Source organism: Vicugna pacos, chromosome 26, assembly GCF_048564905.1.
Source record: "Vicugna pacos chromosome 26, VicPac4, whole genome shotgun sequence".
Classification (NCBI taxonomy): domain Eukaryota; kingdom Metazoa; phylum Chordata; class Mammalia; order Artiodactyla; family Camelidae; genus Vicugna; species Vicugna pacos.
Window position 1 is genome coordinate 12,159,695 of NC_133012.1, and position 23,539 is coordinate 12,183,233.

At 41.4% G+C, this 23,539-nt stretch overlaps 1 protein-coding gene and 1 long non-coding RNA gene across 7 annotated transcripts in view; one reads left to right on the plus strand and one right to left on the minus strand.

The window, feature by feature from the left end:
* MFHAS1 (multifunctional ROCO family signaling regulator 1) overlaps positions 1-23,539 on the plus strand; it is a 72,258-nt gene that overhangs the window by 26,559 nt on the left and 22,160 nt on the right. The window lies entirely within an intron of this gene.
* Positions 1-23,539, minus strand: part of LOC140689480 (uncharacterized) — a 93,222-nt gene that overhangs the window by 18,578 nt on the left and 51,105 nt on the right. For all 3 annotated transcript variants that reach the window (XR_012064473.1, XR_012064472.1, XR_012064474.1), the window contains exon 4: positions 12,285-12,430. This is a non-coding gene — a long non-coding RNA (uncharacterized lncRNA). The remainder of the gene's footprint in view (positions 1-12,284; positions 12,431-23,539) is intronic.

Sequence of the window (23,539 nt, forward strand, 5' to 3'; positions counted from 1 at the left end):
GGTACTTTGTCTATAAAAATCCCTCCATCTTACAAAACAAAACAAAACAAAACAAAACAAAACAAAACAAAACAAAACAAACAAAAAAAAATCCCTCCATCTTTTGAGGCAATCAGAGTTCTTTGAAAAATGATATTGCCCTTAGGTTACTTGTAGTCTAATTTAAGAAACAAAACTAAGACACACTTTCCTGTCCCTTATGAGTTGAATTGTAGCCCCCCCACCTCCCAAAAAAGGTATGTTGGAGTCTTAACCCCCAGTATCTCAGAATGTGACCTTATCTGGAGATAGTCATTATAGAGCTAAAACTGAGACCATTAGGGTGGGCCCTAACCTACAAGGCTCGCTGTCTTTAAAAAAAGGGCAAATGTGGACTCAGAGACACACACACAGGGGAAAATACCATGTGAAGAGAAGGTAGAGAGTGGGGTTCTGCATCTTCAAGCCAAGAAATGCTAAAGACTGCAGCAAACCACTGAAGCTCTGGGAGGGGTACAGAACAGATGGTCCCTCACCACTCTCGGGAGAAACCACCCTGCCAGCAGCTTGATCTTGAGCTTCCAGCCTTGGGAACTGTGAGAAAATACATTTCTGTTGGTTAAGCCATCAGTTTGCAGTATTTTGGATGGCAGCCTTAGGTCATTAATATACTGTCCTGAATAAAAATGGTATTTTTAAGTGGCAGCTTCTTTGTGTATAGGGAGAAAGGACACTGGTGTTTGGTAAATTTAGAGTCCTAATGGTGCTAATGACCATTCAGTATATGACGTGGATGCTTCCTGGGGCTGACACTTCCAGTGAGGAACCCGGTACTCTCTTGACTCTTAAAGAGGTTTTTAACATTATTGTCGTGTTCACCTCTCTTCTGTCGTTCCCTCAACTTCATCTCGCTCCCTTTCTCTTCCCGATTCTTTTTCCTCTCTCATGAGTGCCTAATCTGCTTCCCCTGGAAGCCTGCTTCCTCCTCCTCCTTTTGCTCTCCTCAGATGCCTTTTCACTCATGGCTGCCCAGGGACGATGTGAATCAAATGGTATTGTACCTTCATCGAGCCCTCTCCCTTGACAGGAGGAAATCCATGATTGATAGGTGGTTAGGGGTGACTGCTTCTTAAGCGATTATGTTTTTGTTCAAGAAAACTCCCATCAGATACCAGCTTGAGCTCTAGACAAGACTCTGCTTTACATTTTTTTAAATGTGATATTTGAAGATCCAAATTCCTAGGGCATATTTACATAATCCACTTAAAAATTCCCGGATCCCACTGAGACCTCCAGACCTTTTCACCTTTATATTACCTTCCAACCCCACTCACATCCTCACTTCCTCACTCAGTTTAAATTCCATGATCTATTCCTGACTATTCATCTCAATTCCCTTAGTCCAGTTTCCTTGCTGCACAGGCATTTTGGCATTCAGGTATTTGAATGTAGCTGCAGAAAAACAGCCACGCTGAATGGTTTCACCCTCCATTGCTCTTCAGTGCCTCTAAGCTGTGTGCACTGTCCCTTATCACAACTGAAGGAAAAGGGACAGGTCATGAGTTCAGAGCTGCAGTTAATCTCTGGGCTAAGTTCTGAGGACCTCAGACTCACTGATCTCTAAACTCCCGGCCAGTGTGGACCCTGTTGTCTGTGCATTAGAGCCGTGGTTCCCAAAGTGTGTTGTGTAGATTATCAGTCCCAGGAGATCCTCTGAAAAAGGGCTTCTAGTCAAATTATTTTCGGAAAAGCTGTATTTTGTAGAGCTGTTTTTGAAAAACACTGAGTATCTTAGTATATTAGCATATGAGGAAGCCTCTGAAAAGTTCCACAGCTAAGAAATGTGGTGAGCTTTGTTTAAGCAAGCATTTCTTCTCAAACTTATGTGACCATAGAACTTGTGTGTCTATGCAACACTTGTTAACATCGCCCAGAGTTGGTGTCATATAGAATACACTTTGAGAAATGCTGATAGAGAAATCTTGCCCGCATTCACCAGCATCCCTTTTTTTATTCAGAAAACTGTATCAGTTATGGATATTTTCACTTTCCCTATACCTATTTGGGTCTGATCCATGAGCTGCTTTTTTTTTTTTTACAATTTTAGTGAAGTGCAATTGACATACGGTAAACCGCACATATTTCAAGTGTACAGTCTGATGTGTTTAGAAGTATATGTATTCCCGTGAGATCATCACCACTATCAGGATAATGAACATATCCACCACCCCAAAAGGCACAAGTGTTTTTCATATAATTGTAATCATGGTGTCATGTAATCGTTTTAAGTAGCACTGACCTAGTCTGTAGCTTTAAGTCCCAGTTGAAAAAAAAAATCTCAATATTGAGCCCTTCTTAGCCTCCAAAACTGGATGGGCCATTTAACAGAATTTTTTATATACCAAAGCATAATAAAAAGGTGTGAACATTTTGATATATTTAGATGACACGGGGACATCTGAGTCTATTTCCTTCACTATGAAAAGACTAACACTATTTCATAGAGATACTGTAAGGATTCAGTAAGATACTAAAAAGTTTAAAATGCAAAACTCTGCCTGGCACATTGTTAGGCAATTAATGAACAATTTCCTTCCTTTCCTTCCTGGTTCTTTGACCACTCTCTACCCTTCCCAGTTCAGATACTAGACACATGGCTATTGCTCTGGTTGGGTCAAGGGTTGTTAGGCTCAGAGGTTGGGAAATGACCCAGGTCAGTATACATCGCTCATTGTATTGAAGCATTTTGTTTGAGGCAGCTCAGGTATTCAAATCATCTTGGTTTTTCTTAATCTGTTTGAAAATATTTTTACCAAAATTTGGTCTTGGTGGATTACTGACAGCAGTGTGCATGTGTCAACAAGTGGGGCATGTCAGCAGATGGAACTTGCCTGACTGTAGAGGAAAATTTGCTTTAGGTTTTAGGCACTTTTAAAGTTAGTTTGTAGCAAGGAGAGTGGTAGAGTAGATGCAGCTTAGTGGTAGAGTGAGTGCTTATCATGCAGAAGGTCCTGGGTTCAATCCCCAGTACCGCCTTTAAAAAAATAATAAAATAAAATTAGGTTGTAACTGTCATGTTTTGTTAGGTTAACAGATAGTTAAAAGTCATATACATCTATTGAGTTTACAAAATGGAAGAATGATTAATTTTGAACTCAATTTTAATTAAAATTATTCTTAGAATTAATTTCTCTATTTTGATTCATCTCACTTGGCAGTTATCTATACCCAGGTTTGTTTTTAACTTTATGTACATACTACTTTTATATTATATATACACAACTTATGTGTATGTATGTTTTTAGTCATACATTACTTTTACATATTATTAAATGTGGTTGAGGTGACTAGACCATTTGTGGCTGAATAAAGTAAAGAAGAAAGTATCTAAAACCAGAAAATTCTCATGTTTATTTTAAGGCAGAAAAAGTTGGCATATGTTGGCTTGAAAAGATACCTCATTATGGAGTCAGAGATCTGAAAGGGATATTAAATTAGAAGCAAGCCCATTCTGGGTTGGTTAACCAGTGTAAGTTGGGTTGACTGTTTAATACTTAAACAGTGGGGCCACATCTGGAATTTATTTATTGATCTTTCATGAACTTTCTGTTTAAACTTCTATTGCTTTGAATTGATAGTTTTTTTTTTTTTCACTTCGTTTAGTGGAATGAACTTGTTTTTGGCTTTTTTACGATTTTTTTTTTTTTAGAATTTGGCAGTGCTCTCCAAAATGTTTCCTTCTGTACTGCCTCCAAAGCAAAATTATAAACAGGTTGGCTTCTTTTGTGATAAAGTATGAAATAGTGTTTTTACTTTTCTGACTTGCAAAAGTGTCTGGTTTCAAGTAAGTTTTAACGTTAGGCCTTGAAAGATGAGAACTTGAGTTCTATTCATTTCTCTTTATCACCTAGGGAATCATATTGGCTGTTGGCAAAGTGTGTAAGCAGAGCCGGGTGCCTGCCAGGTTCCCTGTGTGCAGTAATAAACCAATGAGTGCGCGTGGTAGGGAATCTGGCCCCTAGGCTTGAAACTTCATGGACGCCATCCATTAACTCATGAACATTATAAGGTCTGTGCTGAGGGCCAAGACGACGCTTAGTGCCGGGAATGCAAAGATGAATAGGCTTGGAATAAAAGGCCAGTTCCATTTTTTAAAGTGTTAGTATTTTCAGTACTGAACTATGAGACCTTGTGAGTAAAATAATACAAAGCTAATTACCCAATTTTAAGTCCTTGAATTGTTGTCTCTGGTGTGATGTATGTGATACAGGTTTCCCACCGATGGATCCCAAAGCCTGACCTAATGCACTTGGCAATGATCATGCCCTCTTTCTGTGACCTAAGGCAATTCCAGCAGGAAATAGATACATACCACCTATTTTGTAGCTTCCTGGCTTCCTTTTGCTCTCTCTGCTATGATCTCTATATCAAGGGGAAATGGAGTGATTCTTCACGAAAAGGTGCGGGTGACTTCTAGGCCGTAGCCATTTCTGTGCCAGGCTATACAGATCACGCCTGCCTGCATGCCCTCCGAGAGCGGCGTTAGCTGGGCAGGTCTGTCTGGCACTGTCCTTGCCTGACCCCATCTGACCAGTCAACTTTGTGCGTTGCCCAGCTCCTTGGCCACTGCTGCCAAAGAGAGCTTGAGATATAAAAGGAGAGTTAGTTTTCCAAATATGGGCTCCAAACCTTCCTTTCAGAGCTGTGCTCATGAGCAGAATGTGGGGAATCCTTCATCTCAGCAGAAATGGGGAAGACTGTCCCCTACACTGTATTTGAAACAGACTCTCAGGCTGTGCTGGCTCTCCAAACTCAGTGATGAAGAGTATTTGGTGCTGTGAACAACTCAGTTTATTCTCTAATCTGTGTTTTCAAATCTGTTTTATGGACGGTATCCTCTAAGTCCCTCCAGATTACCTTGACAGTAACTTGCTTCAGGTGCAAATAACGGCAGAAAGCAGAATGAGTGTTCTTCACAACTGTTCAGGTTTGGGGTTTACACTTGAAGGTGGTGTGGCATTGGTAACATTCGGTTCCTTATCCAGATGACCCTTACTGAGTAGCCGCGTGCAGGCCACGGTGCACTCTGCTTTTGTGTGGGTTGTTGTCAGGTTAGCATCATAGCTCTGGGTTAAGGAGAGAAGTCCTTAACTCCTGGAGGTGTTGGAAACTTCAGCTTAGCTTGGGGTTTGCTTCTTACTGTGGATGTTACTCCTGAAGGAGGAATGGTGGGTGATGGCCAGTCAGGGACAAGCACTTACCAAGTTCATGAATCAGGGTTATAGAATCTGGAGAAGGTAGACTCTAGAATAAAAAATTCCATAATGCTTACTTTCATTGTGAAGAGTAGGGATATTTGTGTCCTAAGTTAGGATATAACAGCTCCTCTGCCTGTGTTTGCAAAAGCAGTTGCACCTCTGATCCTCTCTGATAACCTATATTGTTCTGGTTCTCACCAGACTGAGCTCCGGGGCATTGAATGTCGTGTCTTATCCATCTTTGTTCTTCTAGACCCTAGTGCAGAACCATCAGGGTCACCAGATAAAATGCAGGGTGCTCAGTGAAATTTGAATTTCAGGTAAACAACAACCAAGTTTTATTCTAAGTATGTCTTATATATACATATGTTGTTAAATTTGAATTTTAGATAAGCAATAAACAATTTTTTAGTATAAATATGTCCCATGCAGTATGCAGATTTAATTGGCCTTCTTGTATTTTTATTTGCTAAATCAGGCAACCCTATATAATGTCTCTTATTTAGAAACTATTTTTTTGAACCCAAATAGGTATAATTCTATAATGTGACCGCACTAAAGGAAATCGAGGTGTTCACTGGGCTTGTAGAATGGGAATTGTAAAAGGAGTAACGACCCCCTTTTACGAACAGCACTTGTGAAGATGGACCACTTCACCTACAACTGTGTAGCCTTGGTGATAGAAATATGTAGCCAGGACCTGAAATAATGGATTTGCTAGTGCTTCTGACCTGCTCTGAGCCAGGCATTCCTAACCTAAGTTTTTAATGTTAATAACAAGTGGCCATTTTGGGAGATTATGCACATTAACTAATAAAATATTTGTGTGGGATTATGGAGTTATGATTAAGAGACACCGGCCTCCTGCACTGTTTCTGCTCTTTCTCTTCATCTCAGTACAGCTCTCCAGTGCTCCCCTTCCTTCCTGAGGAATGGGAAGGGGCAGGCAGGATAGGAGTTGGTTATCTGCTGAGCTAGAGGGAGATCACTACACAGGATATGTGAGTGTGTATGTGTGGGTCGGTGTATATCCACAGTTTAACTACATAAGCAGGAGTGGATGGTAAATCCCCATTTTTATAGTAGGAGAAAGTGGAGCAGGTAGCGATGAAGTCAGGGGCTGGAGAGCAGCACTAGGCTGAGTCAGGCAGTTGCTGTTGCCAAGAGAAGAATTGGGACCTCCTTCCTCCTTTGAGTTAAATGGGTTTTTTTAAGGCCATCTTCCCATCCACAAAGTCATACTTTGAAATAGGTCTGGGTATAAATGTTTTTGTGGAAATGTAAAACAGTTCTGACCTAAAGCATTTGGAAGTAAGGACTCATGCCTTTCTCCCAGAATGTAAATTTGACTCATTAGGGCTAAAAACAGTTATAGCCTAATATAAGAACCATTTAACAGACTTTGTTCTGGTGTCAGCCAAATTAGAGCTTCGCATGGTGGAGAATGCCCTGTTGGCTCTACTCTGTTAGGGAGAGCAAAAACAGAATGCTTTTTCTCTAGACTTGAGAACCAAATCAATGTATGGTTATTAAAAGCATCAGTGGCAAATGGCCATGGAAGTTGGAATCTCAGCCCTAACGAAGGGCAGTGCTGTCCTGAGAGCACAGAATTTGCAAAGAAACAAAATACTCCCTCCCATTGGTTTTGAAGCCCTTGAGAGCAGCAGATGCTGCATAGAAAACTGTGTGTGGTATGTTTTAAGCAGTCATGTAGTAATGACGTGGTTAACATACCAGGCACTCCTGAAACCTCAGCTCTCTGGGTATGAGGAGGATCACGTGGTCGCGGGACCGGGCACTCTCTGACCAGAAGCTAGCATCCCCCCGCCACCTCCCTGTGTCTCTAAAACTGGGCTCTGTAGGTGTTCTTCAACACCTTTGATCAGAAGCTAGCATCCCCCCCTCACCTCCCTGTGTCTCTAAAACTGGGCTCTGTAGATGTTCTTCAACATCCAGCCCTTAGCAGGGGTCTTAATTACCTGGAATTTACACTTAAGTTTCAACTTTGCCCAGAGAACATATTTTCTCTCCATCACTGAGGACTTATTGAGAATGGAGGACACAGTGATCACTCTCGAAGTCTCACAGGCCTGAGAACCCTTGTTTTATGGCAGGCATTGAAACTTCCTATTTTCCATTTACCTTAGTTTTAGCATTACTGCTAGTGTTTTGCTTAGATTAACTTCCTGCATTTGTTTTTGTTTTAAATGCATTCTTTGGTTAAAGTGTTACAGAGTGAATGGAAAGAGAAAACTAAGGCAAGAGGAAGGCGTACACTATGAAAGCATAGGGTTTTGTTTCCAGTTGTGTTTTGCAGCAGTAGCTAAGTACTTTGCACTTTCTAGTCTCTGACTGTTTCATGGCACATTAAAACTCCATTTTTAAAGACTGTGGTTAAACTTTAGACAGCAATTCCTCACACAGAGTTAGCAGAGGCTCTCTGGGGGACTCCAGACCTCACGTCTTGGAGGGTTCTGCACGCATGCATTCGTGGAGTGTTTGCTTGCTGACTGTCCATCGTGTTCCCTGAGACCCAGTGTCCCCACCTGCTAGCGCAGTACTCATTTCAATGACAGAAACTTGGGAAATATTAAGTACTGGGAAAATATGACATATCAATATTTGGGATCAGATGACAAAATCTAGTTCCTGTTAATCAGACACCCAAGTCGAAATCATAGCACAAATGAAAAGTGCAGATTCTTGTCAGCAGAATTGGGCATCATGAAAACAACCAAAGCGTAATGAAAAAGGGAAGCAAACCTTGTACTTTTAATTGCTGTACTTCATCTAGCTCTGGAATTTTCTCCGAAACCCTTGAGGAAAACTTACATATGTAACCCTGGATAAGACTTTTGGGTTATGAAGTACAGAGGTTCTCTGTAAGGAAAAGCTGATTGGTGATTGGTTCCAAGGGTGGTAAAATCGTTGATGGAATTGTCTGAATGTATATAGAACCCACTGAAGGAGGGAGTGGCTAGTTGGGGAAGAAGAAGTGCTCTGCTGAGGTCACATGAGTGTGAAGGGCTAGGTGGGTTGATGTGCAGTGTGGGGGCCTGGGAATTCAGGGTCTTCTGATGTTATTTTTATTAATAAATTCTGTAACTTTGGGCATCTCAGCTTTTTGGTTCTGTCTCCTAATCTTCAAAGGGAGGGGCTGGATTAGATGATCTTTAAAGTCTCTTCCAGGTTAAAAATTCTGCTCTCACTTGGAAATACACTGTTAGGCAAATAATCAGCTCTGTAGTCTACTTTTCTAACATGGGAATTATTTTCAGGTTGGGTATCAGCAAAAATACTGTTGCTAATATTTTATAAAATGTATAAAGTGGGAAATGATGAGTGTGTCTTGTCATGCCTGGGTTTAGCTAAGCTATTTGTTTTTCAGTTAATGAAAGAGAACTTTAAGTGACTATTCACTTTTACCAAAGTGTGCAGCTGAGAGTTAATAGTTCATAAGTGTTAACTAGTTTAATAGCTGATGATTGCCACTGGATGTACAATTTTACAGTCTAATTTTTAGTTTTGGGAGCCTCAAACTTAGTCAAGAATAGATGACTCATAAAATCATCTTCCCAAGAACAGGCATAGTACTGGCTTTTCACTGTTGCTCACAGTGAAGATTTCAAACAGTTAGGTTGAGTTAATTTAATTTCCTTTGCTTTTCTAAAAGTCTCTAGCATCCTGAGAAAGTCTAGTGGCTTCTTTAGAGACCTGGCTGCTTTCTGTCTCGGAGTATTTAAGGAAAGTGCATTTTCTCAAGATGGAATTTTCCCTGGGTCATACCAGGCAATCAGGGCTTTGAGCCATAACCCTCCTAGGGTTTGGTTCCCTCTGAGAGAAAGGGAAAGGAGAGAACTGCACCCTTGCTAGAAAGTAAAGCTTATCTGCCCTTACCTGTTTGCGGTTTAAAGAAAGGAATCATTTGCACTATACAAAAGCATAGCGCCCCTGACCACAATAAAGCAGCCACTTGGGCGTCTCATTTTGCATCCAGGAGACACAGATGCATTTGCAGCCCACACAGGCTCTTTTGGTGCCAAATTTGGGCTGAATTCTGAGGGGAACCATAAAGGTATCAATGTGCGGCTGGGTAAATATCTTTATAGTAACACCACATTCTTCTTACTGATATATGTATAAAAGTAAAACTAGAATATAAAGATCTAGAGAATAGAATATGTAAAATATTACTATTAGTAATGGGTATTATTCTATATTATGTTACTATATTACTGTATCATTATAGTAATATGACTGATGTAGAATTATGTATACACCTGTATGTATAGATAGATAGTATATGTACACATACATATGTGGGTAGATGAAGGAATAAAAATCAGTGAACTGTGAACTTCCAGAGTTAACTGTTTCAGAATGCTATCTTTTCAGCTACGTACCTTTATCATGATATTTAGGGGGGAAATGCTAAATTCAGTCAGTCTGTGATTTAAGAGGAACAGAAGAAGTAAACCTCCCTCTCACTTTCGGCAGGGAGGGGGAGGTTGTTTGATTTAACCACTTTCTCCCCAACCAGTTTCACGTGTGGAGGCCCACACTGCATGGTAGTTGTGTGGACATTTAATTTTTTGTGTTAAGTAGCCTGTGGGCTGGTGGCTTACGCTGGTTGTCTGCATTTTTCATTTATTTCCTTAAAAAAAAAGTCCTAAAGTAAGGACAAAAAGGTTTCTCAGTTCTCTGTTGAATATTTTACTTACTTGTTAAAAATGATTATCCAGCTCTGTTATTAGTCAGCAAGTTTCCCATCCTCTCACGAAGTATTTCAGTATCTCAGTTTTCGGTTGAACGATGAGGGGGTTTTGAGCTCCCCAGAGAGTTCTGTACTGTTACGCGTGTGCCTCTTTATGTTAATGGCTTTCACTTTTATTCCTTTGCTTGCGAGGGAGAAGGAAATGAAATTGGCTGACTTTTTTTTCCATGCTTCAGCCTGACCGGCTCTTTATGAAATGGGGAGGAGAGTCACTCCCTCGAGATGGCTCACATGTTCAGCTGTGTGTAAATTGGGGTCAGAGTCCTTTCTTTGAAGACTGGGAGGAGTGCTATTATAATAAGTGTGCTGGAAATGATTAAAGGTAAAAGCATGTAGGACACAAGTGGCCACTTCAAGCCTTCTGGTGGCAGGTGGGACACCCTCTGAGTACAGCTTAAAGAGACTGAGGAGAGAGGGATTTGGCAGCGCAGCCCCGGCCGTGGGGACAAAACACTAGTCCTCAGAATTTCCAAGCAGTTCGGTTCCATCAGTGTTGGGTTGTGTCTGTCTTTGCTCACCATTTATCATGGGCTGGGGGAAGATCCCCGCAGATAGGAAGGGGTGTTAGTGTACTGCTGAACATCCTTCTTGTGTGTGCCGTGCCAAGTCTGCATCCCCTTGGTATCTACGGATGTTTTTCTTAAGCATGACTGTGGTAGGAGGTTGAGGTTACACAGCTCTGCGGGCTAGACCGAGTATTGGTTATACTAAGTAGGTGATGCCATCAGAGGATGGAGTGGCTTAGCCTGATATCTGAAGTGGTTGGGAATGAAAATATGCCTTTCACCGTTTATGATCAGGAAGAACTTTAGTCAATACACGTTTTTCGGAAGGTCTAGAAAGTGCAGAGAATTTACTGCAAAATTGGTTTATGCAGTGAAGTGTCTTCACTTGGGTAGTTAATACATGACAATTTTAAATATAGTTCATTTTTATTTCTTAGTATATAACCACTACCTGTCTTACCAATAATGAATTCCTATTCTTCATATTTTTTTCTATCATTTAAGTGAATCCTATCTACTTCTGAAAATCTCTCTCAAGACATTTCTAACAAGCTTATTGGAAACAAAAGCCCTGTGGCTGTTCCTTCCAGAGACAATAAAACACATTTATTGTCAATTCATGAAAGGAGAAGAAAATAAAAATCACTTGTAATCTCACCAACACTATGACATTTGGGAAGCCAATGGGAGTTTCTGAGCTGAGAAAAAAATTTTTAAAGAAAAATTTTAATTAAATGCCACAGAGGGTGTGTGGTGAATAGGCAAGGAGGGGAAGCAGGGAGGGGAGGTAGGACTGGTGCAGTACCCAAGTAAGAAACAGTGGTAGTTCGGAATCCACTCTAGCAGTGGTGCCGCTGGGAAGTGATCAAATTCTAGATCTGATGGGAAGATAGCTGAAGGGTTTGTCGATAGTCTCCAGGTTATGAGATAAAGAAGTAAAGAAAGACAAAAGGTTTTGGCCTGAGCAACCAGAATTTGGAGTTGCCATTTATTGATCAGGGAGAGGAGGAAATTTTGATGGGAAAAATCAAAAGTTGAGTGTGGGCCCTTATCGTTTTTTTTTTTGTTATTGTTGTTGTTGTTATGGTGCTAATTAAAAGCTTTTATTGTTTCATTCAGTCTTTTCCATGCTTTTCCACAGGGGTACCTGTGCTTTTATTAATAAATCTCAGGTCAACACTGAGATTCAGATAGGGAAACATGAAGTCAAGGAAAGAAAAATTGAGGGTTAAGATCAGAACAGGCCAGTGAGGAAAAGCATCTTCAGGAGCTTGATAGGAGCCCCTGCAGGAGGGTCTTATAAAAGGCAATTTAATTAAATTGTAGGCTTCTAATTGAGAGCCATTTTCCAGACAGCCTCACAGATGCCATTTACAATATTTTGTTCCTTCTTCTGGCTCTAACTGGGTGGGCCCCCACATTTGGACTTTGCTACTTGCTATATTGTGTGCATGATGGGGCTAAGAGTACTGCAAAGGAGTATGGATTTTCCTGTGGGTCATAGATGGATCAATTCTAATCATCTTTCCAATATTGGTTTGCCCTGTGAAAGTAGCTTTTTTTTTTTTTAATGGAACTGTTTCTGGCTTTTACATGAACGAACCTAGGACATTCCATTATTTGCTCAGCTGATCATGCTTGAGAAACAATGGCAATTTTGAAGCAGAATGTTAAAAACAAAATCCACTTTACTTTCTTTGCATATGGCTAAAAGCAGGCTGGTTTAAATCTCTATCTCTAGCTTTAAGGAAAAAAGGACATACGTACCTTCAAAATACTGAAGGAGGCTACTTCATTTAGAATGTCCCCAGAGTCTTCCTCTTATTCCAACTCAAATGAAGTTTTTTTCCTTCCTCCTTCATCTTTTGTTATTGCTGTTGTTCAGAATTTCACCCAAGAGTTGCTTTGTCATTCTTAGTGAAGTAAGCCAGAAAGAGAAAGAAAAATACCATATGAGATCGCTCAGATGTGGAATCTAAAACAAACAAATAAACCAACAAAACCAACAAAACATAAATACAAAACAGAAACAGACTCATAGACATAAAATACAAACTTTTGGTTGCCAAGGGGGTGGGGGGTGGGAAGGGATAGACTGGGATTTCAAAATGTAGAATACATAAACAAGATTATTCTGTATAGCACAGGAAAATATATACAAGATCTTACAGTAGCTCACAGAGAAAAAAATCTGACAAAGAATATATATATGTTCATGTATAATTGAAAAATTGGGCTCCACACTGGAATTTGCATTGTAAAATTATTACAAATCAATAAAAAATGTTAAAAAAGAAAAGAAAAAAAAGAATTGTTATGCTGATAGTATTTGGGCCTTCCTTTAAAAATAAAGCAACAGCCCAAAGTGCCCAGTAGAACTTAAATTTGCTTATTTGGCAGTTTTGGAGCATCCCTATGTGCCAGGCACTGTGTCAGGGGCTGGGGATGAAGCAATGACAGGCAACACCTGTCAGGAGTTGAAAATCTAGTTGGGTGTGTGTGTTGGGTAATCAGTAATCCAGTATCCAAATATATGAGTAAAGCTTTGAGTAAGTATCAGGAGAGTCAGGTCATGTAGGGAGTGATGGGCAGTGCCTGGGGTTATCTGAGAAGGAGGCATCTGAAGCTGAGCTCTGACCTCACACCAGCCTCCTCATTTATAACAGAGAAAGTGGGTGGAGGTCATTCCCGCCTCTGCAGATTTAGAGCATCTTAATTGTGTAGTTCTAGCTCTTTTCACATAAGAATCTGGTGCAAGAGTCCTGCTAATTTTAAACAATGACAGGAGTGATGTATATGCCCGTGCATATTTTATTTGTATTCTTGTAAAGAAACATGGTTAAGTGTGAACACAGTCCTGTTTGAAGAAGGCGGTACTATTTCCTTAAGGAAACAAATAGCGCATTTGAAGCTTGCCTCTGATGAGAACATCTGTGGGTTATTTTTCCCATTTTTAAGGGAGATAGTAATATGGGGACAATGATCCTATGACTTGGAGTCATATCATTTTTAGGGCTGAAATGGAGGAAACTTTGGGGACTATGTAGTCTGACTTCTCCCATTTCTCTGAATGACAAAGCTGAGATAGACAAGCTCTGCCCCGGTTTCCCTGCCAGTTAGGGGACGGACTGGTGTTTCAGGCCAGGGTTCTTTTCCTCTCCATCCATTAGACTTTTTCATGGGATTAGAATCTGTGTCTCCATGTTCATGCAGTCAGAATCCCAGAGAAGAGCAGATTTCCCCAATCATTTATAAAATAAGTCTCTGCTTTTTATATTTTGTCCACTTTATACAGGTGTATCTGCCCCAGATAATGATAAAACAGATAATTCTTCAATTTCTACCTTTCCTTTTTTGGTTTGTTTTCACTGACCTTAGTGTGAAAGCTAATTTTTTTCTTTTTTTAATTTATTTTTTATTGAAGTATAGACAATTTACAATGACAAGAGCCGACAATATGCTGCCTCTACAAGAGACAGACTTTAGGGTGAAGGGCACACATAGATTGAAAGTGAGAGGATGGAAAAAGATATTTCATGCAAATGGAAATGACAGTGGGAGTAGCAATACTCATATTAGACAAAATAGGTTTTAAAACAAAGGCCATAAAGAAAGATAAAGGACCCTATATAATGATAAAAAGGATCAATAAAAGTAAAAGCTTAACTTAAGAGAAATGCTAGTCTCTCATTTTTAGCCTGTAAGATATGGGTGGGTTTGCTGGTGTTTATGGGAAGGGGGCTCAAGGTGACGTCCAGGGGAGAAATGACCATGTCTTTATCTTCCCTTCTCTCTCCTCTTTCCCTCCCCTGCCCTTGCCCTGGCCATCCTGTACCCAGCTTTCCCTTTTAGTCTTTCTCTCTCACACAGACCCCCCTCTCTTCCTCTCTCACATTCTTATATGCAAACTGGACACCTACTTTGTTTTCATGTTGGTTAAAACCATGCTAATTTGTAAACCCAAACTGCCAAAGCACAAGAGAGATCACTGAGAGGTAATATGGAAGGGCATACAGTATTTTTCTGGCTTATTTCACTCAGCATACGATTCTCAGAGTTCACCCATGTTGCAGCATGTGTGAAAACTTCCTTCCCTTTTAAGGCTGAGTAATATTCCATTGTGTTAATATATACTGCATTTTGCTTATCCATTCATCTGTCGGTGGGCACTTGGGTTGCTTCCACATTTAAGCTGTTATGAATAATGCTGAGAGTAGAAATACTTCTTTGAGAGCTATGTATCCAGAAATGAAACTGCTGGATCATACAGTAATTCTATTTTTAATTTTTTTCAGGAACCGCCGTACTGTTTTACATAGCAACTACACTGTTTTATCTTCCCACCAATACTTGTTACTTTCCGCTTTTTTGATAGTAGCCATCCTAATAGGTGTGAAGTGTTATCTCATTGTGGTTTTGATTTGCATTTCCTTAATGATTAGTGATGTTGAGCATCTTGTCATGCGCTCATTGGCTATTTATATATCTTCTTTGGAGAAAATCAAGCATTTGCCTCATTCCTATTTAAAATCTTTTGTCCTGAATGCCTAGAAGGATAACTTGTTTGGTCATCTGTTTCAAGAATATATAAAGAGCTTGTCCACATTAGCAGAGTATTTGCACCATCATCTAAGAATCGCAGTGTTATGAACATCTAGTTGCTGATTACTTATTGATAAGTTTCTATTTCAAAATACTAAATTTATAGACACAGAGCTTAGTTGTGCTTTGCTAGAGTCACAAGGCCACTGTTCCCCCATTGCTCTCCCTAACCCAGTTCAACTTGTACAAAAATACCTAAACATGGAACTATGCTTAGTCTCTACATTAGACAGAATGAAATTCATACACATGTAAAGAGCCAGTTTAAATAAATAATAAGATGACTATTACTATGGGGAAAAAAGAAGAAAGACTGGTTCACTTCCAGCAACATGATGAAATTCATAGGAGAAAATGCAGTCGGGCTTTTCGGACTCACGTGAATAGAAAAGGGGAACAAAAGAAAGCCAGCTCCACTACATTTTTTCTCTCCTAAATTATTACTGCACATAAAAATTTCGAGTTCATAGATGCATTGCCTCACTCAGGAAGTGTTTAAAATAGAAAGCTGGGTGCTTTTTCACAGAAGTTTAGAACCGTTGATACAACTTGAAACAGCCCACAGAAGTAGATATTTTTGAGTGGGATGCAATCCAGAACCTGGTGCTACTTAAGCTACACATTTTGTTAGGAACAACAGAGTAGGCTAACATTTGCATTTGAAATAATAAACTTCCCTCCTGCATCAGAGTCTGCACAGAATTGTTTAGTTGTGCTTAAAAAGAAATTCTTCATTTAAGTGTTTGGTTTTTCTCCTACTCCTTCCTCTCTATCTTGTATGGTATGTACTCTTTTAGATCAGATATCCTAGGTCAGGGTTCAGCAAACTTTTTCTGTAAAGAGCTAGATAGTAAATGTCTTCAGGTTTGTAAGTCATAGAGTCTCTCTGGCAACTACACAACTCTGTTGTTGTAGTAAAGTTGGAAAGCAGAGTTGTACCATCTTGGAAAGCAGCCATGGATAATCTCTAAAAGACTGGCCATGGCTATATTCCAATAAAACTTTATTTACAAGAGCAGGCAGTGGGCCCTATTTTGGTTATCCCTATTCTAAATAATCTCAGGGGGCCATGGAAAGTTTAATCTCAACACATGGGTAATGAGAGCCATCTCCAGATGTTGACTCTCCTCCCTGGTATTAATGGGATCCCAGATATTCTTAGAGGGGTACATGATCTCTTACATTTTTTAATATGGAACCCTATTCAGTGACTAGAATCTTGAGAGAGTAAGAGAGAAAGCGTTATAAATATTTATAGATGCTAAAAATTAAATTGCTGAGATAAAAATTTGTTCTCATGAAAAGATAATTATATAGCAAGTTTGGAATTCAGTTTTCAGTTTTCATTTTCTTGTGGAAACATCTTCATTGTGAGGAAAATGAGGGAATTAATGAACAAATGTTTCCTGAGTGGAACCGTGATGCTCTACCAGGCCCTACGGGCAGCTGCTGACATGGCTGCCACATGCTTCCTGCTCCGAGGCACTTACCATCTCGGAAAGATGCTCAAGGCCCACGAGAGAGGATATTTTTAAAAATATGTTTTAACTTTTAGGGGGTATTTTATTTTAAAATAAACCCTTTTGAGGCATAATTTACATGTAGTAAAAAGATATTGATTTTAAGCCTATGATAAATTCCATGAGTTTTGACATGCAACCACCATCCCATTCTTAACAGTATCTTTTGAAGAGCAACAGTTTAAAAATTCAGTTTATCAGTTTTTTTCCCCCTGGTTACTACTTTGTTTTTTTTTTTGGCTATCTCAAGATTAAGAAGATTTTCACCTAAGTTTTCTTCTAGAAGTGTTATTATTTTGACTTTTACATTTAGATCTAGACTCCATTTCAAGTTATTTTCGGTGTATGCCATGAAATAAAGGTTGAGGTTTGTTTTTTCCATACAGATATCCAGTTGTTTCACCACCATTTGTTGAAAAAACTATCCTTTCCCTTTGGGATTAACCTGGACCCTTTTGTCAAAAATTGATCGACCATAAATGTACTTACCTATTTCTGAACTCTGTTCTGTCCTATTAATCTATACATATATTCATGTTACCTTGATTTTTGTAGCTTTACGATAGGTTTTAAAATCAAGCGGTGTTACGGAGAAGGTATCTTTTTAAGTTCAATTTCTTTTATCAGACTTTTCTCAAATACTTTATTCTAGTTACTTCTGAAAACTGAAGTAAGCATATTTCTTTTTAGACTTGGACACTAAGCTGACTTTAAAGACACGGAAAGGAAGGTGGAGGGCATAACTCAAGTGGCAGAGTATATGCTTAGCATGCAGGAGGTCCTGGTACCTCCTCCAAAAATAAGAAACCTAATATCTCCCCCTCCAAAAATAAATAAATAAAGACAGCCAGACAGACAGACAGATGAGGAAAGGATACTGAGAATATAGGACGGTGATCTTCATTGTGAGATTTGATGACCTTGAGCTTCAGTTTTCTTGACTATCAGAAGATATGGACTCTAGAATAGTCCCCACCGATGCCTTATTTAAATCTAAAACCCTGTAATTTTGGATGGCTAATAGATAATTTTTTCTTTCACTTACGTACTATGCTGTGATTCAAGTTTTAAAATAGCCAAGCAAAAACAATACTGAAAACCAAATAGCTTAATGAAAACAGTGGCTGACACTTAATAATAACTTAGTACCCTTTTTTAGTCGAAATGCTTCAGGAAAATCTTGATGCCGAATGGGACTCTTTAGTTTAGGAGCTTTTACAATCTTTGCTCCCTTAAGCCTTTCATCTTGGTGTTTCCTAACACATATAACTCCAAGTTATTAACTCTTAGTGGCCAGAAGCTGTGGGTCGCCTCTCCTGTCAGGGTCCATGGGTGAATCTCAGGATTGGAGAGAACCGGAGGACATGTAGCCCCTAATCTTGAGGTGTGGCCCTTGGAGCAGCAGCCTTGGCACCACCCAGGAACTTGGCAGAAATGTGTAAGATCAGGTTGTATCCCAGGCCTACTGAGTCAGGTGTGTGCAGGTAGATACCTTCAAGGCTGAGAAGCACCGTCTGGTCATCTCTGTGGCCTTCCCACCAGAGCTTCTGGCCTCGGGGCCTCTGAGGGTAACCCCACTGGAGATAACCTGTTCCATCTGTGCACAGTTCTGTCCAAGTTTCTTTTCTCTCTGGATCTCCACCTGGCCTCCCATCTACATTTCCAGGTAGGAAAAGATATTTGGAGAAAAGTAGGAAGAAACAAGGCTTCTGTATTAGGAAAGCTGAGATATTTCCAGAAATCCTCAGCGGACTTCTGCTTACATTTCATTGGCCAGAACTGTCCCATGGCTCCCAGACCTTCAAGGGAATCTGTACAGGCAAGGATTTTAATTAGGCCTATGCTCTTCCCTGACACACAAGCCAGGGCCCTGTGAGTGTGGAGGAAGAGGAGTGGAATATTGGGTAGGCAGCTGGAGTGTATCTCACACACACAAACACACACACACACACACACGTTTGTGTTTGTGTTACAGTATTTCTGGAAGGTGCCTGAGGAATGGATAACTTCTTCAGTATAGGCTGGCATTTGGAGGAAGAGGGACATTTATTTTTCACTTTATATTCCTTCCTGTTGATATTTCTTTCTTTCTTTTTTAAGAATGAATGTATGCTAACTTTAAAGGAAGGAAGTTGATAGGGAAGTGACAGAACCCCTGGGTACAGCTGTCCAGCCACTTCTTCAGAGCCTGTGGGCTTCAGCCTCAGCTGTAAGAGGAAAGGTTAGACTAGACCCCATCTTGGACTCCTGGGTCTGAGCCTCCTCCAGTTAATGACCCGGAGAAGGGGATTAAGAATTGGCTCCTTTAGTCACAAAAGAAACCTAGTATCTTGAAGAGGTTCTCATTCAGTCTTTGTTATGGGCTGAATCTCCCTGACCTCCAATTTCTTGTGTTGAAGTCCTAACCCACAGTACCACAGAACATGACTGTATTTGCAAGAGGGTCTTAAAGAGGTGATAAAGTTAAATGAGATCATGAGGGTGGACCCTAATCCAGGATGATTGTGTCTTTATAAGAAGAGGAGACTTGGACACAGATGCACACAGAGGGAAGACTGTGTGAAGACACAGGGAGATGACAGCCAGGAGAGACCTCTGAGGAAATCAACCCTATTGACACTCGGATCTCGGGCTTCTAGCCTCCAGCACCGCAAGCTACTCAATTTCTGTTCTTTAAGTCTGCAGTCCTTTTTTATAGCAGCCTCGGCAAATTATACAGTCTTCTATCCCTTTACACTTTCATGGGGATAATTATGTATTTTGCTGAATCTCCAGGATAGTGTGAAATTGCACCAGACTTGGCTATTCCGTCTTTTCCTGTCCCCGTGAAAGGGGGAGCTTTCCCCAGGGAGTGCAGCCCTGGAACCTGGAGGTGTGAACGTGGGCCTTTGCCTGCCTATTTACCGGTTTCTTCTCACGGAGCACAGTGTACGGGTGGGACAGGGCGGCCTCGACGGTCAGCGTGTCCCCCTTGCAGACGCACTGGTGTCGGAGCGGAGAGCTGCGCAGATGGAGATATTTAGGTGTGGCTGGTGCTGTGAGCTTCTGGAGGGTACTGATTTTTGCTAAGTAAGGAATGGCAAACACTAACTTATATGGAAAATTGTATCTCACTGCTCTTTGTCTGATTTACCATTGTTTTTTTCACTCCAGAGAAATTTGCCATGACGAGAACAGAGTGGCAGGCCTTTTATGCAAGCGTTCAGCTTTGCCTTATGCACGATGTGGCTGAGCTCTTTGAAGCCCAGGGAGGCAGAAGCATCTCCGGGTGGAGGGTTTTACTGGCCGTACAATTTCTTTCTTCGGCCCTGACCATTCTCCATGCTAAGCCTGAGACTGAGTTCGCAGAGAACACTCTTCTTGGGGCTGGTGAGATTTGGTACCTTTTGTCAAAGCATGAGGATGGATGAGTTGGAGAAGAGATGGAGGGCGGCTGGGGAGAGTGCAGGACATGTTCGTTTGCCCTATTTTAGAAATTGTTTTACTTCATGCTAAATTGGCGAGGTGTCTACTAGAGAAGCCTAGAAAATTCAGTAGAAAATACATTTTTTGCAGTGTTTTAAGCTGGAACAGACTACTTTAAGCTGAACAGGGCTTGGAGATAAACCAGTTCAGCTTCTTCCTTTTATAGCGGAAGGACTGAGGCCCAGAGGAGTCAGGGTCCCCAGGAACTGGCAGGGAATTAGTGCAGTGTCAGGATCTGGACCCAGGTCTTAATGCCCAGCTCCTGGCCCCTTCCCTTCTAGAAGGGATGCTCACCGGGCCTTTGCAAAAGCATCTCCCTGGATACAGAGGGATATGGTAAAGCCAGAGGGATATACTAAAGCCAAGGTTTCAAAAGTTGTTTTTATAATAGTTTATTAGAGCTGCATAATTTCATTGCAAATAAGAACATGGTTAGTGCACAAAATGGATATTCTCAGTAAAAAGCTGTTTATTGATTATTATGTTCTAGTCAGAGCTCTTGAGATAATTGAAGGGAAAAAGCAACAGGATTATGGCAAGACTAGAGCCATCCTTAGGATCCAAGCAAAGGAAATCCTTCTGTCCCAGCCTCTCTATGTTGCTTGTCCCAGATCCTTGTCCCCCCATTCCCCCTGCTCAGTCTATTGGTGCCTCCTGTCCTGTCATTCTTTTCATCAGTCACCCTGTCTCCCATCTCCATCCCCTTGATTTGGCCCCCCTGTCCTGTCTCTTTGTTTCCTATGCCCACTTCAGTCCCCTGTCTTCCATCCTGGTCCCCTCCCATCTTCTGCCCTCTGCCTCAGGTGTGGTCGCCTCTCAGTGCCATCTCTATCTCTCCCTAAGGGCTTGCTCCCTTCTCCCCTCAGACCAGCTTACTTTGCAGCTCAAAGATGATCCAGATGTCTGCTCCCATACCTCTCTGTGTCAGTTACTCTCCCCTCTAGACTAACTCTATCTGTCATCCCAATTTCCAGTTCCCCCTGGGAGCCATCTGATCTACCTACTCAAGCTTTTCTCACCAGACTGCGTGTTGTGGCCCCACTTAGGAATTGGCTACCTGTGGCCTGGTGGCCAGTCCTGAACTAGCTCTGGGGCCAGGGTCCCAGGGGCCTCATGAGCTCCGGGCAGGGCAGCTAGCTTCGTGCTAAACACGTGGGCGTATACGATCTCATTCAATCTTCGCAGGGACCCTGTTATGTATCGTCCCCCACCTGGACGTGGAAACTCAGGCCCAGCACTGGTAAAGCCATTGCCTGGGGATCCACTGCTGGGAGGTGGCCGAGCTGGGAGGCACCAGCCTCCTTCTTGTGCTGGCCTTTTCTGAAGTTAATCTGTGGATCCCTAATAAATTAAGACGCTCTGATGTGAAGTAGACCCACTGTCTTTTGCACGTGTTTGGATGTTACTATGAAGGCATCTGGGCTATCAGTACAGGCTTCATATCAATAGGATTTTATAAAAACCTCACTTTAGCCCCTTGTGCTATCTACCACATGCTTGGGGTCCCAGGAGGATCCCTTTAATCTAGGTCAAGCCCTTGTAGAAACACCCGAGTGAGGTTTTAACATCACCAGAGGTCTGTGGAATTTTTAAAAGCTCCTCCACTCCTTTTAAAGAAGATGTGAAGCCCTGGAGAAGGTCAAATGTTAATTCATCAGTGGTGATTGACTTGTATCTTCCTAACCCCCGGCAACAGGAAAGATTCTGTGTAGACAGAAGAATTGCAAGCATATCTGGAAGCGAGGTGATCATCCTACACTAGTGTCCTGCTGAATGAAGGTTGAAAGTACTTCCCTACATTCCATAAAATTTGCCCTGATGAAATCTGAGAACCATGCAAAGCTGGGTGGAAATAGGCTTAGTAGTAAGTGACCTTCCATTTCCACTCCCTCCTCCTTATACTTTGACCTCCTGCACGGGGGCCTTGGAGGCATCCCGTAAGCTTTGCACGGAAGCCGCTAATCCCCGCCGCAGTTCATTCCGGCTCCATCTGGCAGCTGCTTCCTCTCACACCCGAGGCCAGGCAGGCAGTGGCCTTGGACCCCAGGGGGCGGCCAGTGTGACCGTCTGTGTGACCAAGACCCCGTCCCGTTCTGACTCAACGTGTGCTCTCATCTTCCTGAAGGAAGAGGGCTGGGGACGGATGCTGGAGCTGGAGGCCTCTACTTGCTGGAGAGCTTTTCTCTGTCACTTGTGCTGTTTTTTCTTAATCAAATGTGTGATTTAGTTTTTTGAAAGCGTCCAGTAGCTTCTTCTTTTCAATTGTTTAATTTCATGATGCAAACTCATCTCATCTTGGAGTCTGGAATCACACTTGACACGTGGCCAGGGCCCAGATTCCCTGACTGGCCAGCAGGCTGAGGTTTGCCCCAGGGCATCCCTGAGTGGGAAGGTGCCCTCAGAGCAGGAACCAGCCCCAGGGGTGGGCCTGGGGAGACCACAGGGTCCCCTGTGGGCACAGAGACCCACTCTCCAAAGGGCTGTAAGACTGCTTAGGAGATGGGAGTGGGGATGGTGGCCCAAACCAAACAAAAGGACCCTATTTAAAAAAATGAATGTGTGACATGAGTCCATTTATGTAAAATTGTGAGAGTGGGAGTGGTGGAGGGGCAGGGAAGAGAAAGACACTGAAATTGAGTGGATAGAGAAATTTGGAACGAATATAGTTCTCACTCTAAGAGACTGTCAGATAATGCACTGTCAGATGAAAGAAAGGAGCATTGCACTGATGCTTATGGTCTGAGTTTGCCCCGTGGAAAATCAACCCGTAAAGTCCCTGGTGTGTGTATGTGCGTCACCCGTGTGCCTGAGCCAGGAGAAAGATACGGAAGGGTCCACACCGCCCACCCCTGGATACTTGGGAGCGGGTGAAGGGGAAAGTGATTATCCCCTCTTCTTTACACGTTTTATGTTAATTTGCTTATTAAAACCAGTACATGGTAACTTTTATAATTAAAAATTTTAAATAGTTAAAAAACAAGAAAGCCATTCTAGGGAGGAAAAAGGAAAAAAATTCATTTACACTGGGTAGATTATTTTAAGTTTTATGCTTAATAGGTAGTCTATGTAAAGGGTGTAAAATTCAGAAGGTACTTGAGGCCCTATGGGGAAAAGGAAAGTCTTCTGTCCACAGCCATCCGTTTCTCCTCCTGGAGACCACCAGTGTTGCCACACTTCTGGGTATTCTTGCGGAATGCGCTGTGTTTTTACAAATTTATATTTTATGTAAAAATAGGGGAATAGAGAGTCCTCCACTCCCATAAAAATAGTAGCATAATATAAACACTGCTTGGGTCTTTTTTTTTAAGTTAAAAATATATACTGAACATAATGATACTTAACAGAGCTGGCTGACTCCTTTTGCACTGGCTGTATGATATTCTGTTATATAAGCAGGTTTTATTTAACCAGGCTTCTGTTGAACGAGCATTTGAG